Source organism: Notolepis coatsorum, assembly GCF_963971535.1.
Source record: "Notolepis coatsorum genome assembly, chromosome: 1".
Classification (NCBI taxonomy): Eukaryota; Metazoa; Chordata; class Actinopteri; order Aulopiformes; family Paralepididae; genus Notolepis; species Notolepis coatsorum.
In genome coordinates this window covers 191,741,283-191,758,407 of record NC_140165.1, presented here as the reverse complement: position 1 = coordinate 191,758,407, position 17,125 = coordinate 191,741,283, and positions in this window count along the sequence as shown.

Here is a 17,125-nt window from a genome sequence, read left to right as displayed (position 1 = left end):
AATCGTCATAACTTAGAAATGAGATTGCATAGGTCTATGAATCGAGATCGCGATTTTTTTAGATTAATTGCCCAGCCCTACTGCATATGCAGATGATATTATTATGATTGTTAAAAATCGGTTAAAAGACGGTTGTCTCTTTGTATCTCTCTTTCTCTCTCTGAGACTAATGTCTGCCTCTTCGTCGCTCTTTCTCTCTTTCTCTCTCTCTCTCTGAGACTACTGTCTGTCTCTTTGTCTCTCTCTCTCTTTCTCTGTCTCTGAGACTACTGTATGTCTCTTTGTCTCTCTCTTTCTCTCTCTGAGACTAATGTCTGCCTCTTCGTCTCTCTTACTCTCTCTCTCTGAGACAAATGCCTGTATTGTTGTGTCTCTCTCTCTCTCTCTCTCTCTCTCTCTCTCTCTCTCTATCTCTCTCTCTCTGTTGTCTCCCTCTCTCTCTGAGACTAATGTCTGTCTCTTTCTCTCTCTCTCTATCTGTCTCAAGTTCAAGTTTCAAGTTTCTTTATTAGTTGTCATACAGAAGTACAGAATACTTTTATACAAAATGCTTCTTTCTGTTACGCTCCAGAGACTGTGCTAGACAAAAATAGATAAGTATAAAATAAAATAAGTATAGCAAGTAAAAAATAGAAGTAACCTACGTAGACACAAGTGTTCAGTATGTACATATGTACAATGTTCAATGCAGAGTAGAAGTAACTGAGTTACCATACAATATACTATACAATATACTAATATATAATATACTATATAGTGCAAAGCAGAAATGGGATGAGGTACAATTTAGGTACAATTTACAGTAAGGTGTAATGGGGTATGGGTTGTAGTGCAAATTCTTTACCAATAAATATAAAGTGTGTTTAGGTGTTCTAAAGTGTGTAAAGTGGGTGCTGCAGTGAGTTGTTTGTTTAAAGTGAGTGTGTGCGTGTGGATGTGTATGCTGTGAGTGCATTTGATGGTTGTTACATAGTGTTATTGTTCGTTGAGCATCCTGATGGCCTGGGGATAGAAGCTTCTTCTGAGTCTTTCTGTGCTTGCCATGAGACTCCGGTATCGCTTGCCTGACCGCAGCAGTTCAAAGAGGCAGTTGTTTGGGTGGCTGGAGTCTTTGATCATTCTCTTAGCCTTACCCATGCATCGCTTGTTGTAAATGTTCTGGAGAGTGGGAAGCCCCCCTCCAATAGACCTGTCGCTAAACCACGCCCCAAAATAGAATTTGTCCAATCATATCACAGCAAAAATCCTCGCTACAGAAACCTCGGTCAACTAGGTTTGTGGGCTGTATCAAACCAGACGGCTGTGATCGAAACCACTGTGAAGAGTTCAGTTTATATGTTATTATCTACCTAATATCTGATGGTGAAACGCTGTGCATGGGGTACCTGTAATTCGGACACCAGGTACCCTGAAAGACTGGATGGAGGAGTATATTTCATACCTTTTCCGAAGCCCAAGAGCTTTCTGCATCATAACGTTAGCTTTCTGCATCATAGCGTTAGCTTTCTGCATCATAACGTTAGCCTTATGTATCATAGGGCTGGGCGATATGGCCAAAAACGTTATCGCGATAAAATTATAAAATAATTTTCATATAACTCGATATCGATAATTATCGTCGATATAATTTCTGTCATGTTTAATTAACTTCTTATGCCCGGCGCCGATGGACGGGCTATTAATAGACTTGTTTTGCTGCTGCGAATGTCTCAAGTTGATGTCGTCATCAGTCCGCGCACGTTAGCAGTTAGCCAGAGCAAGCGGTGTATCCCATGACAATGTACTAACTATTACCCTAAAATACTCCGTTCCGCCCCAATACATTGCAACAACGTCCACCGCATACCCCACACTACTCTAACCGTGGCCTCAGAATTCACGCCACACACCCACTCGGCACGTAAACTATAAAATAGCGGCGTGCAAGCTAATTATCCTAGCCAGCCTTGTTTCCAATGTACTAACTAGCACCCTAAAATACTCCGTTCCGCCCCAATACATTGCAACGACGTCCACCGCATACCCCACACTACTCTAACCGTGGCCTCAGAATTCACGCCACACACCCACTCGGCACGTAAACTATAAAATAGCGGTGTGCAAGCTAATTATCCTAGCCAGCCTTGTTTCCAATGTACTAACTAGCACCCTAAAATACTCCGTTCCGCCCCAATACATTGCAACAACGTCCACCGCATACCCCACACTACTCTAACCGTGGCCTCAGAATTCACGCCACACACCCACTCCGCACGTAAACTATAAAATAGCGGCGTGCAAGCTAATTATCCTAGCCAGCCTTGTTGACTACTAGAGTCCTACCTCTCTACCCAGAGGTGCACCGCGGGTCTCCCTCACTGTCGGCCATCTCCTTCACTGATTGGTTGTTAGTGCGTGTGCTCATATCCAAGCTTGGAAAATCGATATATCGAAACTTTGCGACCGCGTTTCATGTTTATTTCGAGGAAATAATTTATCACGATAGTTATCGTTATCGTTTTATCACCCAGCCCTAATGTATCATAACATAAGCTTTCTGCATCATAACGATAGCTTTCTGCATCATAACGTTAGCTTTCTGTATCATAACGTTAGCTTTCTGTATCATAACGTTAGCCTTATGTATCATAACATAAGCTTTCTGCATCATAACGTTAGCTTTCTGCATCATAACGTTAGCTTTCTGCATCATAACGTTAGCCTTATGTATCATAACATAAGCTTTCTGCATCATAACATTAGCTTTCTGCATCATAACGTTAGCTTTCTGTATCATAACGTTAGCTTTCTGTATCATAACGTTAGCTTATACTCTGGACTGGATCAGGCCACGTGAGCGGATCGGCGCGGGCGAGAAATCCGCTCTTCGCTCTTTAAAGCTTGGTCTGCTCCGCTAATCGCTCATGTTGACCCCGCCCCCAAGTCGCTCTCCGCTCGCTGACCGCTCACCTTGAATCGAGCGCTCCCCGCTCCCCGCGCCACATCGCTCGGCAGATTTTTTTATTTTTTTGGAGCATGGTGTAAATGAGCTCAAACTACAACAGTCTACACCCCCTGGGCCCCTTAACAATTGTTTGTATTGAGCCGCATTGTAATTGTACCCATTCTGCAATGTTAAATAACGTTGTTTATCCATTCACTAGCTCTATTAAGCGATGATAGCTAGCCTAGCCACAATGCTATGGTCGCTGCCATTAAAGTTAGCATGTAAGCTAACGACAACAACAATGGCGTCAAAACTTTTTCTAACAGGATGTGAGTGACAAAGCCTGAACAGGATATCACAGGTTCACCCTTCTCATTGGTTGAAAATGGCCTTCATGTTTGTACATCGCCATCTGTTGCTTTGGCATTGTACTACATGTATATTACATCAGTGTTAAACCACTGTGAGCGGCCTGGAGTGGATTGGAGCGGAGGAGAACTCTCGCTCCGGACGTCGCGCCGACCCATTTTAAAACCCACTCCTCGCTCACGTCAAAACCGCCCGCTCCGCTCGTCCCCGCGCCGCTCACGCGCCGCGCCGCTCACGTGCACTGGACTGGATTGATAGCAGGGCTAGTAAATAAGTCCTGGACTTTTCGTTTTATCCCTGACAAGGCAAATACAAATGTTGATCTGTCAAAGTTGTTTGTTGTCAATAAAATCCACTTTGAGCTGCATTTTATGTATGAAAGATGCTCCATAAATGAACTATTATTATTATCTGTCTATGCTTAGCTAATACTCAGCTTTTTGTGTTTTTTTCACAGAATGAGGTGTGCTGGAGATGTTATTGCCCTCACAGAGACGACACAGGCCAACCCAAGACAGGACATGAGTGACAATGAAAGAGGTCTGATTTATGTTTTTGGACTAAAGTGAGCATCATGGAATGTGTGCAGCTTTACAATCATGTCATTGATGAACTGAATAATATCCCTCTCTCCTCATTCACCTCTCCCCCTCATCCCTCTCCCCTTATCCATCACCCCTCTCTCCTTATCCATCACCCCTCTCTCCTCCCCTCTTACTCCAGATGAGGAGTGCCGGCCTGTGGCTCCCCCAATGGAAGGCGGACATTACTAGAAAGAGTTCTACTATGACATAGTGTTGTCAAAAATATCGAAGTATCGATACATATCGATAGTGAATATTTAAAACGGTTTCGATACTCATTTCCCGAAATACCGATACTTTCTGCAGTATCGGTACCAGCTGGCGAGTGTTCTACCGGAAGTTGTTGACACGCTGTTCAGAGCACGCTTGCCCCTCCGCCTCCTCCAGCCCTCCCCCTCACAGAGCCGTCTTCAGTTTGTAAACAATCATTTTAGCTGAAGATGGCAAATGCACAGCCTCCGCAACTTGTGCTTGTGGATAAAGAAAACAGCAGAAGTGCTGTTTGGAAGTACTTCGGGTTTGAAGCAAACGACGAAGGAAAAGTTAAAGTGTTGTTACAGAGCAGTGCCAACGATAGCTATTAGCTAACGTTAGCTTATGCTAGCTAGCTGGCCACCTTTATAATTACTTCATGGAAACGGAGTAACGTTAAGTCGAGTTCATACTAACTACACTAGTACACGTATGAACTCGACATAACATTACCCAGTTTCGGGAAAAGCTAAAGGCTAACGTTAGCTTATGCTAGCTAGCTGGCCACCTTTATAATTACTTCATGGAAACGGAGTAACGTTAAGTCGAGTTCATACTAACTACACTAGTACACGTATGAACTCGACATAACGTTACCCCGTTTCCATGAAATGTTTAAGTAGCAGCAATCTTGTTGAAAATGTAACGTTAATAAATGCTCAGAGTCCGAGCATACCTCCAGAGATATCTATCTATCTATCTCTCTCTCTCTCTCTCTCTCTCTCTCTCTCTCTCTCTCTCTCTCTCTCTCTCTCTCTCTCTCTCTCTCTCTCCTAGTACTAGTAGTAATTTTGCTGTTGTGAAGTTATATAGCCCTGTTATCTTTAAATGAAAATCGAAACTGTTACTAACTGTAATACAAACAGTTCAGTTTGTCAGGTACATGCAACACAGATTAGTGTTTACATCTGTCTGCTTGAGAAAATACCATGTTCTGCATCAGCAATAAAAATGATTTAAGTGAGATGAACAGTTATTTTTTAATGTGTGATCTAAAGATAAACAAAGGGTTTTAAAAGTGTTATATTTATCTTCTCTTATAGTACCAGAGAGAAGCTGAGGAGAATCAACCAGCAACAAAAGCAAAATTTGTTATATATATATATATATATATATATATATATATATATATATATATATATATATATTATATATATATATATATATATATATATTATTTTTTATTTTTTTTGGTATCGAAATGGTATCAAAGTATCGATACTTTTCAAGGTATCGTATCGAAGTCGAAATTCCAGTATCGTGACAACACTACTATGACATCATCACCAACGTTCCAGAATGATCGGGCAGGACTAAGGTTCTAGAATGTACTGCCATGACATCATCACACACGTTCCAGAATGTTCGGGCGGCACTAATTTTCTAGAATGTTCCTAACAATAGGTCCGTGGGTGAATTATGTACCATTACAATTACTACAGTACTGTATTAAGTTTCAAAAGTAAAAGTACAGTACATATTCTATAGGGTGTTCTTGTATTTCAGTGCATTCAACCCTCGATATATTGACCTGAAGGTTGTTAAAGTGGTCCAGTTATGCTGCTCTGTGTCCCTCAGATTGCTGGTTTAAAATGTTAAAGTACTTAATCTTCATCAACAGTTGCTGATATTGCAAATGTCAACAGACCAGGCTATTAATCCATAATGGAGGTACTAGAAGAGGGGTTACAGGGTAACCAAAATCAACATGTTTCTCCTTCGAAGGGTCATCAATAATCACAGCAAATGTTGTGACTATGACTAACGGGTCAGGAGATTGACAATGTGCATCCAGCGATAACATTTTAATTCGATTTGTGAACTATGGGTCTGGGGTTGGGACAAAATCAATTTTAAGCCTCGTCACAGCATTCATTTGGCTACAAGAATATAATGTTAAATTACCATAGATGTATCACAACAACACATGATATTGTTCGCTATTCCAGTTTATATCGTACATCCATTTGTGTAACTGTAAATCTATGTATATTTATTGTATATATAAAAAATAGTGGCTATTTATGTACACTTTAGTTGTGGGTTTTCTTTTCTAATCAGAGTGATCTATCTTGAGAATGTGTTGTATATGCATTTATTTATATTTATATATATATAACTTATACTTAGGCCCCGTTTAGACGGAAACGCTAGCAGGTGAATCCGCAAAAATATTTTTTCGGATGTGCCTTTTGTTTATACGGAAACGGCGTTTTTACGGGGTGAAACCGCAAAAAAGTGAGACTACCTTCCAGGGTGGAATTCCTAGAAACGCAAAACCTTTGCGCTCTCGTCTAAACTGTCAAACCGTATAAATCTGTTAAAACGATGACGAAAGGGTTGTCACGGCTCTGGTCGCGCGTACTGCTTACGTCACAGGTAGCAGGTATGCGCCAGTAGCCGAGACGTAAACAAAGCAAGTATGTCTGACTATATCAACGGAGATCACTTGAAGGCTACATTGGCAGTACTTTTAAAGACACAAGAATCTGTCCCGCGGCTATCACAACTATTATGACTGGACCCACTGTCTGTGAGTGACTCTGCTTTGGTCCAATCACATTCCCCACCCACACTCTGCGAATCAGAGGCAGAGTAGGGCGGGTCTTCACAGCACGTCATGTGACATATGCGCCAATCGTGTGACAGCGGGGCTCCGTTGTCTCGAGTTGTTACAGCCTCGTCTAGACGGAGAATTCCACCCCAAAACGCTCGTCTAAAGCTAAATTAAAAGTGAAACCGCAAGACGACTTTTGCTGTTTCTGTTCAGACTTCCATCCCAAAACGCTCGTCTAAACGTAGCCTTAGTGTTATAAGAAAAGCTATGTCCTGTAACCATATACTGTGATTTACAGGTATTTTGGTAAATGGTAAATGGCTGTATTTATATAGCGCTTTTTATCCAAAGCGCTTTACAATTTGTTTCTCACATCTTACCCATTCACTCACACATTCACACACCGACGGTGGGGGCAACCATGCAAGGTGCCAACCTGCTCATCAGTGTCTTGCTCAAGGACACTTCGACACGCTGCCCGGGAGGAGCGAGAATCAAACCGGGAACCTCCGGATTACCAGGCGACTGCTCTACTCCCAAGCCACTGTCGCCCCCTATTAGGTCTATTTTATTATTAGGTATTTTTACTTTGGTCTCTATCACTATACATTTATAGTTAGTGTAATCAATCATTTGACCTGATGTACACTAGAATGTGCAGCATACCATTCTCTGACGTCTCACCCCTTTATGGAGGAGGATTGTTGGCAAGTGACAGCTCTCACTTTTTTCCTCATTCTAGTGACTAGTGACACAACTGTCGGGTCTAGCTCGTATACTGCGTTGGACCACTAGCCTTAAACTAAATGTATCAGCAATAGTATTAATCATTTTTCTTTTGCCAAAGTATAAACAAAGTCTCAAGCGAACGCCGGTGCCCGGTGGTCTCGCGAGAGGTTAAGCGTTGGACCGTGACGTCAGGGGAGGCACTCCAAGCTGCACTTGAATGCACAGACTGGAGGATAACACAGCCAATATTAACGAATACACTGAAACGGTGCTTGACTTTGTCTGTACTCTGGTAGAAGAAACAATCCCCTCTACCACAATTAGAATCTACCCAAATCAAAAGCCCTGGGTAGATAAATCCGTCCGTGAGGCTCTGAAAGTGCGCACATCAGCATACAACACGGGGCTGGTGACAGGCAACATGGAAGAACACAAGACGGCAAGATACAACGTCAGGAGAGCAGTAATTGAGGCAAAACGGCGTTACAGGGATAAAGTTGAACTTCAGTTTGAACAGGCTGACTCTAGAGGCATGTGGCAGGGCCTCAGAACAATGACAGATTACAAATAGGGATGCCCTGATCACGTTTTTTGCCACCGATACCGATCACCGATCGTCGTGAGCCATATCGGCCGATACCGATCCGATACCGATTGTTTTTGATTAAAAAGAAATTAAAAATTATTTTATATAAAAAGTTTTTTTTTTGTTTTTTGTTTTTTTTTATAAAATATATATATTATATAATTAGACTTGTACTTGTATTATCTGCGAGACATCGCCACCACGCAACAAGTCAAAATGCTCGCTATCTGCAAACAGCTCCACTGTCTGTGTGTACTCTAGTAGCCTCCAGCTCCAAAAAGGATTCTCCGGCGCTGCAGCGGGACCCTATTGGTAACGTTACTTTACTGTGCTTTGGTCATTTCACATTCAGCAAGCCCTCAGCTCGAATACGCATTAAATCAATGTTATAAGACATTGATATCAAGAGCTATCTGTAGCTACTGCTAGCCGGCTAGATGACGTTAAGACAGAACTTTAGTTCAATGGGACATTTCGTTTTGAACAGTAAACTAACGTCAGCTAACGCAAGCTAACGCAAGCTAACGGAAGCTAACGGAGGTATGAACATGGACTACTAGACTTTCTGGATCATTTGTTGATATCAGGAGCTATCGGTAGCTAGCCGGCTAAATACCGTTAGACAATGCCTACTAAACGTGAATAGTTGACTGGGTAATTTTGTTTAAACAGTAACGATAGCTAGGTAGCTAACGTTAGCGCAGGTCGAATGCACTACAGACTCGAGCAGAGGAGCCTCTTTGTTTACAAACTCTACACGGGGGCGGGCGGGGCTAGGGAGGAGGAGCAGCGGCAGTTTGCAGGTTGTGTGTGTCTGAGACAGACAGCGAGTGAGAGCTTCCGCGATCGGCGAATATGACTCATTATCGGAATTCACAGATTGCATATTTATACTGAGTATCGGCCGATAACGATCGGTGGCCGATCGATCGGGGCATCCCTAATTACAAAGGCACCCCCCTCAAACTGAACAGTGACATCTCCTTAGCAAATGATCTCAATTCCTTCTATGCGAGGTTTGAGGCTGTGAATAACAACACCAGCCTACAAACCACGGCAATGGGGGGGGGGGGGGGGTCTGCTGATGGAGACTCAGTGTTCAGGGTAACAGAGCATGAGGTGAGACGGATCTTTAAAAAAGTGAATATCAGGAAGGCAGCAGGACCGGACGGCATCCCCGGCCGCGTCCTAAAAGTCTGTGCCGACCAACTGGCCCCGGTATTCACTGACATCTTCAACCTGTCCTTGGAACAGGCTGTCATCCCCACCTGTCTGAAGAAGTCCACCATCATCCCTGTACCCAAAAAATCTACGCCCGCTTGCCTCAACGACTACCGCCCTGTAGCCCTCACCTCCATAGCCATGAAGTGCTTTGAGAAGCTAGTGAAGGGCTACATCTGTTCCTCCCTCCCCATCAACCTGGACCCCCTGCAATTTGCATATCGCCCCAACAGGTCCACGGAGGACGCCATAGCCCATGTGCTGCACACAGCAGCATCACACCTGGACAAGAGGCAGGGGAACTATGTGAGAATGCTGTTCATCGACTACAGCTCAGCATTCAATACCATAGTCCCCTCCAAACTCATAGCCAAGCTCAGGGACCTGGGCTTGAACTATGACCTCTGCCAGTGGGTCCTGGACTTCCTGACGGGCAGACCCCAGGTGGTAAGAGCAGGCAACTGCACCTCCTCATCCATCACGCTCAACATAGGGGCCCCCCAGGGCTGTGTTCTGAGCCCCCTCCTCTACTCCCTGTACACACATGACTGCGTGGCACAGCGGAACAACAACACAATCATCAAATTTGCTGATGACACAGTAGTGGTGGGCCTGATCTCTGCCAACGACGAGAGGGCCTACCTGGAAGAGGTAGAGAATCTGTCACAGTGGTGTCAGGAGAACTGCCTCTCCCTGAACGTCAGCAAAACAAAAGAGATGATTGTGGACTTCAGGAGGTCGGGGGTCAAGGACTACAGCCCCCTCAGCATCGACGGGGCACCGGTTGAGAGAGTGAACAGTTTCAAGTACCTCGGAGCCCACATATCCGAGGACTTGACATGGACCACACACATTGACAGTGTTGTGAAGAAGGCACGACAACGCCTCTACTTCCTCAGGCGCCTAAGGAAGTTCCAAGTCAGTCAGAAGATCCTTAGGAACTTCTACTCATGTACAATAGAGAGCATCCTGACTGGCAACATCACCTCCTGGTTTGGGAATAGCACTGCACAAGACCGTAGCAGACTACAAAGAGTGACACGTTCAGCCGAACGCACAATTGGAGGGGGGCTTCCCACCCTCCAGAACATTTACAACAAGCGGTGCAGGGGGAAGGCTAAGAGAATTATTAAGGACTCGAGCCACCCGAACAACTGCCTCTTTGAACTGCTGCGGTCAGGCAAGCGATACCGGAGTCTTAAGGCGAGCACAGAAAGACTCAGAAGAAGCTTCTATCCCCAGGCCATCAGGCTGCTAAACGAACAATAAACACTATGCAACAACCATCAAATGCACACAGCACACACACCCACACGCACACACTCACTTAAACCACACAAACACACTTTATATTTATTGATAAAGGATTTGCACTACAACTCGTACACCCACTGTAAATTGTACCTAAATTGCACCTCATCCCATTTCTGCCTTGCACTATATAGTATTGTATTAGTACACTGCACAGTATTGTATATTATATGGTAACTCAGTTACGTCTATTCTGCATCGAACATTGTACATATGTCTATACTGAACACTGTGACCTCATTTTTTTTTTTTACTTCTAATTTACATGCTATACTATGTTATTTTATTTCATACTTATCTTGTCTTGCACAGTCTCTGGAGCGTAACAGTAAGAAGCATTTTGTATAAAAGTATTCTGTACTTCTGACAACTATTAAAGAAACTTGAAACTTGGATTATCGTCATAGTTCTTGTAATCTTCAATCAAGTCAACTGTAAATAATGCTTGAGACGCAGGGGTGTAAAGTACTTGAGTAATTGTACTTCGTTACAATACTTAAGTACTGTTTTGGGGGATTTGTACTTTACTTGAGTATTATTAGGTTTGTATACTTTGTACTTTTACTCCATTACATTTCAGAGAAAAAAAACATACTTTTTACTCCTTACATTTAAAATGCAGACCTACAAAGTACAAAGTACAAATCTCACAGGTCCAACTATTTTAATTAGTATATTTGAATTGTTTATCTGGCCGTACTAACGTTAACGTTATTAATCCTGCGACCGCAGGTAAACAGCCAATCAAATCCCCATCAATGGAAAATGAACCCGCCCATACCCATGCTGATTGGTCCTTGTGCAACACTAGAAAGCAGGAATATTTGATTAAACACTTGCTATCAGAAGAATAGACAGTCAGATCCGCATTATGCTGTGGTTAATATTATGATATTATTCAGGGTACTCCAGTATTTTGTCTTTAATATTGTGATATTATTCAGGGTACTCCAGTATTCTGTCTTTAATATTGTGATATTATTCAGGGTACTCCAGTATTCTGCCTTTAATATTGTGATATTATTCAGGATAATCCAGTATGCTGTGGTTAATATTGTGATATTATTCAGAATACACCATTCTGTTTTTAATATTGTGATATTATTCATGCTGTGATGTGAATGCTGTCCATGTTAGTTTACCTTCAATGGAGAAGTGCATTCAATATTTTTTATGCAAAAAAAGTGTCCTCTGTTCTTTCATTTCAGCATTGTCTATCGCAGAACACATTCCATTGTGGGCAGAGTGTATGCTTGGTTTCATTCAAGCATTGCCTAAACACCAGCTGATGATTTCACTATTGGCTCACCTCTTCAACTAACTCACCTGGTGCAATGTATAGTTAAAATGAAAACTTGGCCCACGATGGAATGAGTTTGAGACCCCTGGTCTATCCCTTTAAAAGAAAAAATTTACTTTTACTTTTTAGTACTTAAGTACATTTAAAAGTAGGACTTTTTGACTTTTACTCAAGTGTGTTTTTAGCCAGATACTTAGACTTTTACTTGAGTCAGATTTTGAGACAGTACCCATACTTTCACTTAAGTATAATTTCTGGGTACTTTTTACACCCCTGTTGAGACGTTATCTATAGCTAATGCTTGCATCACCATGGAGGTCTAAGGTAAATGTGTATCTCATGAACGTACTTTTCCACTGCATATTGTAACCCTCTCTGTCTGCTTCTAGATGAAATATTTGTGTTATCTTTAAAAAACAGGTCTATTACCTGCTGTGGTAAATCTCCCGCGGCCTAGCCCCTTTCGTGACTGTGAAGCAAGGCTTGCATCACAGTCAGGAAAGGGGCTGCCTGCGGCCATCGTCAACGAGAGTCATTCACGGTCGTCTTTGTTTGTCCGAGTTTTCAAAAGGGGCGTGGTTTAGCGACAGGTCTATTGTGCGTTCGGCTGAACGGGCCACTCTCTGTAGTCTGCTACGGTCTTGTGCGGTGCTATTCCTAAACCAGGAGGTGATATTGCCAGTCAGGATGCTCTCTATTGTGCATGAGTAGAAGTTCTTAAGGATCTTCTGACTGACTTGGAACTTCCTTAGGCGCCTGAGGAAGTAGAGGCGTTGCCGTGCCTTCTTCACAACACTGTCAATGTGTGTGGTCCATGTCAAGTCCTCGGATATGTGGACTCCGAGGTACTTGAAACTGTTCACTCTCTCAACCGGTGCCCCGTCGATGCTGAGGGGGCTGTAGTCCCTGACCCCCGACCTCCTGAAGTCCACAATCATCTCTTTTGTTTTGCTGACGTTCAGGGAGAGGCAGTTCTCCTGACACCACTGCAACAGATTCTCTACCTCTTCCAGGTAGGCCCTCTCGTCGTTGGCAGAGATCAGGCCCACTCTCTGAGACTAATGTCTGTCTCTTTTACTCTCTCTTTCTCTCTCTTTCTCTCTGAGACTAATGTATGTATCTTTGTTTCTCTCTCTCTGAGACTAATGTCTGTCTCTTTGTCTCTCTCACTCTGTCTCTCTCTGTGTTTCCCTCTACCACTCTCCCCCTCTTACAGTATATACAGTAACACATGTATAGTACAGTAGGTATTATCAGGAGAATAGCTCCCTCTACTGACTGAATGTGGAACCCTGACACAATATTGTTATGATGACTGGTGGTGTGAAGGTTTCCCTACAACCAGACCATATTACAGTAACCAACACTGTGACCACATTAATACCCACTTATCATTTATAAAAATAACCAGTGTCACATTTTTGGCCCTCAGGGAAACCGTCCATGTTAGCCCAGTCCATGTTTCTGTGCAGTGGTAGACCAGGTAAAACACTGGAAAAGCATAATATTACTGTTCCACTGTGACTTCTTGACCAGATCCAGTAATAAGACACCTAATGATTTTCTTTTTGTGGATATATCAACACCTAATTGTTTCTTCCAACATGGCGGACAAATGGGCTGTTTAAACATTCTGTGAAAGGCCTCTATTTCCAAACGAAGAGTCGATGAACATTCTCACTCATCATTTAAAAAATGGAAGAAAGGAAAGGGAAAAAAGGACATTAAGAATGTTGTTCAAATTATAATGCTGTTCATTGCTGTTAAATGATTGTATAAAACAAAGTTATTTCAGTGGTAATTGCCCCCGGGAAAAATAAATTAAATAAAAAGGCCTCTATTGTTCAATATTATGTAAAATGTGTGTCAAAATATCATTCTAAATGAAGTATTATGGTGCTCCAAATATTCCACGATACAGACCCTTTACTGTTGGTGTGACGTACGTGGGTTGGTCATTATCATTATTACTGTATTTGGAAGACCATGTGAACATTAGATTAGTATCGTTTGTATGTGTGTGTGTGTGTGTGAACATGAGAGGTAATGATATCTCTTCTTCTCTTCCTGTTAGGTGCTGCCCGTCCCTATACTGAAGGGTGCTGATTGCCTAATGAAGAACAGCTGATGGCAATCACATCAAGAGGGGCGGGTGCACAAGTAGCTGACAGCACACACACACGGGAGTCTCGTTGCTGGAGTCACTTGCCTTATGGTATAGTGGGGAGGCTGCTGTCTCGCTTATCTATGGCCTAAGCACAACGCTGTGTGGCACGGTGCCATCTTATTTGCATGGAGTGTGGGTTAGACTCCACAGCTGTGGTGGCCTGGGATGGGCCCAAGGTAGTATCGTGACTACTAAGTGTTTGTTTGAGTTGTCTCATATGTATGTCTTGTTTGTCCTCCCATACCTTTTTCCCTTTGTGTGTGTTGTGGGTTGAAATCCCCACTGACAACATCCCTTTTCCCTTTGGGAAAAGGCCGCGGGTTGGAACCCCCACATTGCAATAAAACATAATTTACCATTTGAAAAACGTCTTTGTTTACTATCTGCCTACCCGGGACTGTTTTGACAAGCATTTTTCTACTGAGGGGGTTGTTTCTGCTCATGTACCACCTGCCCAGTTTACTATCTTGTATGGTCGATAGACCTCTGTACATGACATGGGGGCTCGTTAAGTTTGCGCAATTGTATGGTTCCTTGTTGGTAAAATAACGGGGTGACTTGTCGATTGAAGCATATCAGGTGTAATAAGATAGCGTTTTCTAAATTGGTAAGTTAGTGGGTTCCATTGTCCGTGCACAGTTGATTGATGTAAACCATTATTGTTGTGATGCTCTTAACCATTCTATTTTTTTGCCACATAGGTAACAGGGCGGGGTCACCTGCTTGGCTAGAGGGTGGGGGGCACGAGTCGTGATTCCGGTGGAGCGCGCAATGAAATCGGTAAGCGACTGAAGATATGTGTAGCCTTTCATCCAGGTAGTGGAGTAGTTTATCTGGGATAGGCTAGAGTGATACAGGTGACTCCTAGTTGAGTGGTTAGGACCATTTGTTATTGTTTTCATTTAGTAGATGTGGTCAGTTGGATTGTTTTGGTTAAGAGGTATAAAAGCAGAATGTGTCTATTATTATTGTGCACGGTCATGGTTAATTAAGTGAGGACGTGATATATATATATATTTTTTTTTACGCACGCATAAAGACATAATATGGCTGCGTCGGCGTTTGTTTTTGAAGTCTTCGTGGCGGATCCGACAGAGGATCAGGTGAAAGGTTGCACTAAGGCGGAATTATGCCTTATTGCTAGGCATTATAATATTACGGTGCAAAGTTCCCAATCCAAGGCGGATATGAAGGCAGCTGTAATAGCGGGGTTGGTGGAGCAACAGGTGTTTAGCACGGCTCGGGGAGTAGTGAGTCATAGTGATCAGGAGGTTGAACACACTGGCGAATGGGTTGACTCTTCCTTGCGTGATCTTAACCCGGAGGGTGGTGCTATTAGGAAGAATGGTAGTACGCCCAGAGCTGAAAGTGAGGGCGCGGGCGATTCGGATAAAGAATCCACGTCTTCTGGCCATGCACGCTCTAGTCTGCGTTTTGCCCGTCTCCAGATGGAGGAGAGAGCGCTTTTGCGCAGAGAGGACAGAGAGGACAAAGCAGCGGTACGAGACAGAGAGGACAAAGCAGCTATACGAGACAGAGAGGACAAAGCAGCTGTACGAGACAGAGAGGACAAAGCAGCTGTACGAGACAGAGAGGACAGAGCAGCTGTACGAGACAGAGAGGACAAAGAGAGGGAGAGGGAGAGAGACAGGGAAGAGCGAGGAAGGGAGAAGGAGAGAGATAGAGAGCTCCAGATTACACTAATAGATAAAGATAGAGAGCTCCAGATTACACTAAAGAGGATGGAACTGGAGAGTGTTGGCTCTTCTTCGCCCTCATCTGAAGGTTGCCAGGGCAGTTTTAATGTTGGGCAGCATATTGTTATGGTTCCTGTTTTTCGCGAGTCTGAGGTGGAAGCATTTTTTGTTAATTTTGAGCGGGTAGCGGGGGCTGCGCATTGGCCGGAGGATCAGTGGGCACTATTAGTGCAATATAAGCTCACGGGTAGGGCTCAGGACGCATGCCAGTTATTATCGAAGGAGGACAGCATGGTATATGAGAAAGTGAAGGGTGCTGTCTTGCGCGTGTATAAACTGGTGCCGGAGGCGTATAGGCAGCGGTTTAGGGGACTAAGTAAAGCTCCCTCGCAAACACATGTGGCATTTTCCCATGAACAACGGATGATGTTCACTCGTTGGTGTGAAGCGTGTAAGGTGGATGGGGTCGAGGCTTTGAGCGAGTTAATCCTCATGGAACAATTTAAAAAATTTGTGCCCGAACACATGATAATACAGTTGGAGGAGCGAAAGGTTTCTACCCTCCAGGAAGCTGCAGTTTTGTGTGACGAGTTGGCAATGATCCACAAAAAAATTTCTGTACGAAATGGTGTGTATGTAGGAGGGGGCGCGTTTTCTCCGTCGGGGCCGCCGTATCGCGGAGGTGACGAGCGACCATTCCGACCTCGCTCACCGCCGTCTCGAAATGCCTTGGGTGACGAGCGAGCATTCCGATCACGCTCTTCGCCGTCTGAAAGGGTGTGTCATTATTGTAAAAAAGAAGGGCATTTTGTGAAGGACTGTCATGCGCTAAGGGATCGACAGGAGACCAGGGAGTCAGCCCAGGAACCGAAAGGGGTGGGGTTGATTGGTACGGTGTCATGTCCTGACCAGCATAGCTCTTTTGAGCCCTTTTTGTTTGATGGTTGGGTGTCCCTGTCAGGTAAAGTTGGGGACTACCAACGAGTGAGAATACTCCATGATACAGGAGCCTCTCAATCGTTCATCCTGGCTGATGTGTTACCATTGGATGTGGACTCCTGTCGGTCGAGCGGATTGGTGAGAGGTATTGGCATGGGGTGTGTGCGCGTGCCATTGCAGAAGGTGCATGTACAGTCTGCACTGATCACAGGTTGTTTTCCGGTCGCGGTTCGCCCATGTTTTCCCGTAAAGGGCGTGGATTTCGTCATGGGGAATGATATCGCTGGGGGTAAGGTCGTCCCTGTGTTGGAGGTTGGAGACGCTCCGTTTACTAACTTGTTGTGTGATGCATTGATTAATAATCACCCCAATGTCCCTTCTATTTGTGCTGTCCCTAGGCATTTTGAGGCGGGCGATGAGGTGATTATTGTGCTGCCCACGCCTAGTACGGTGCTCACTGCCCGGTTCTCAGGACCTTATGTGGTAA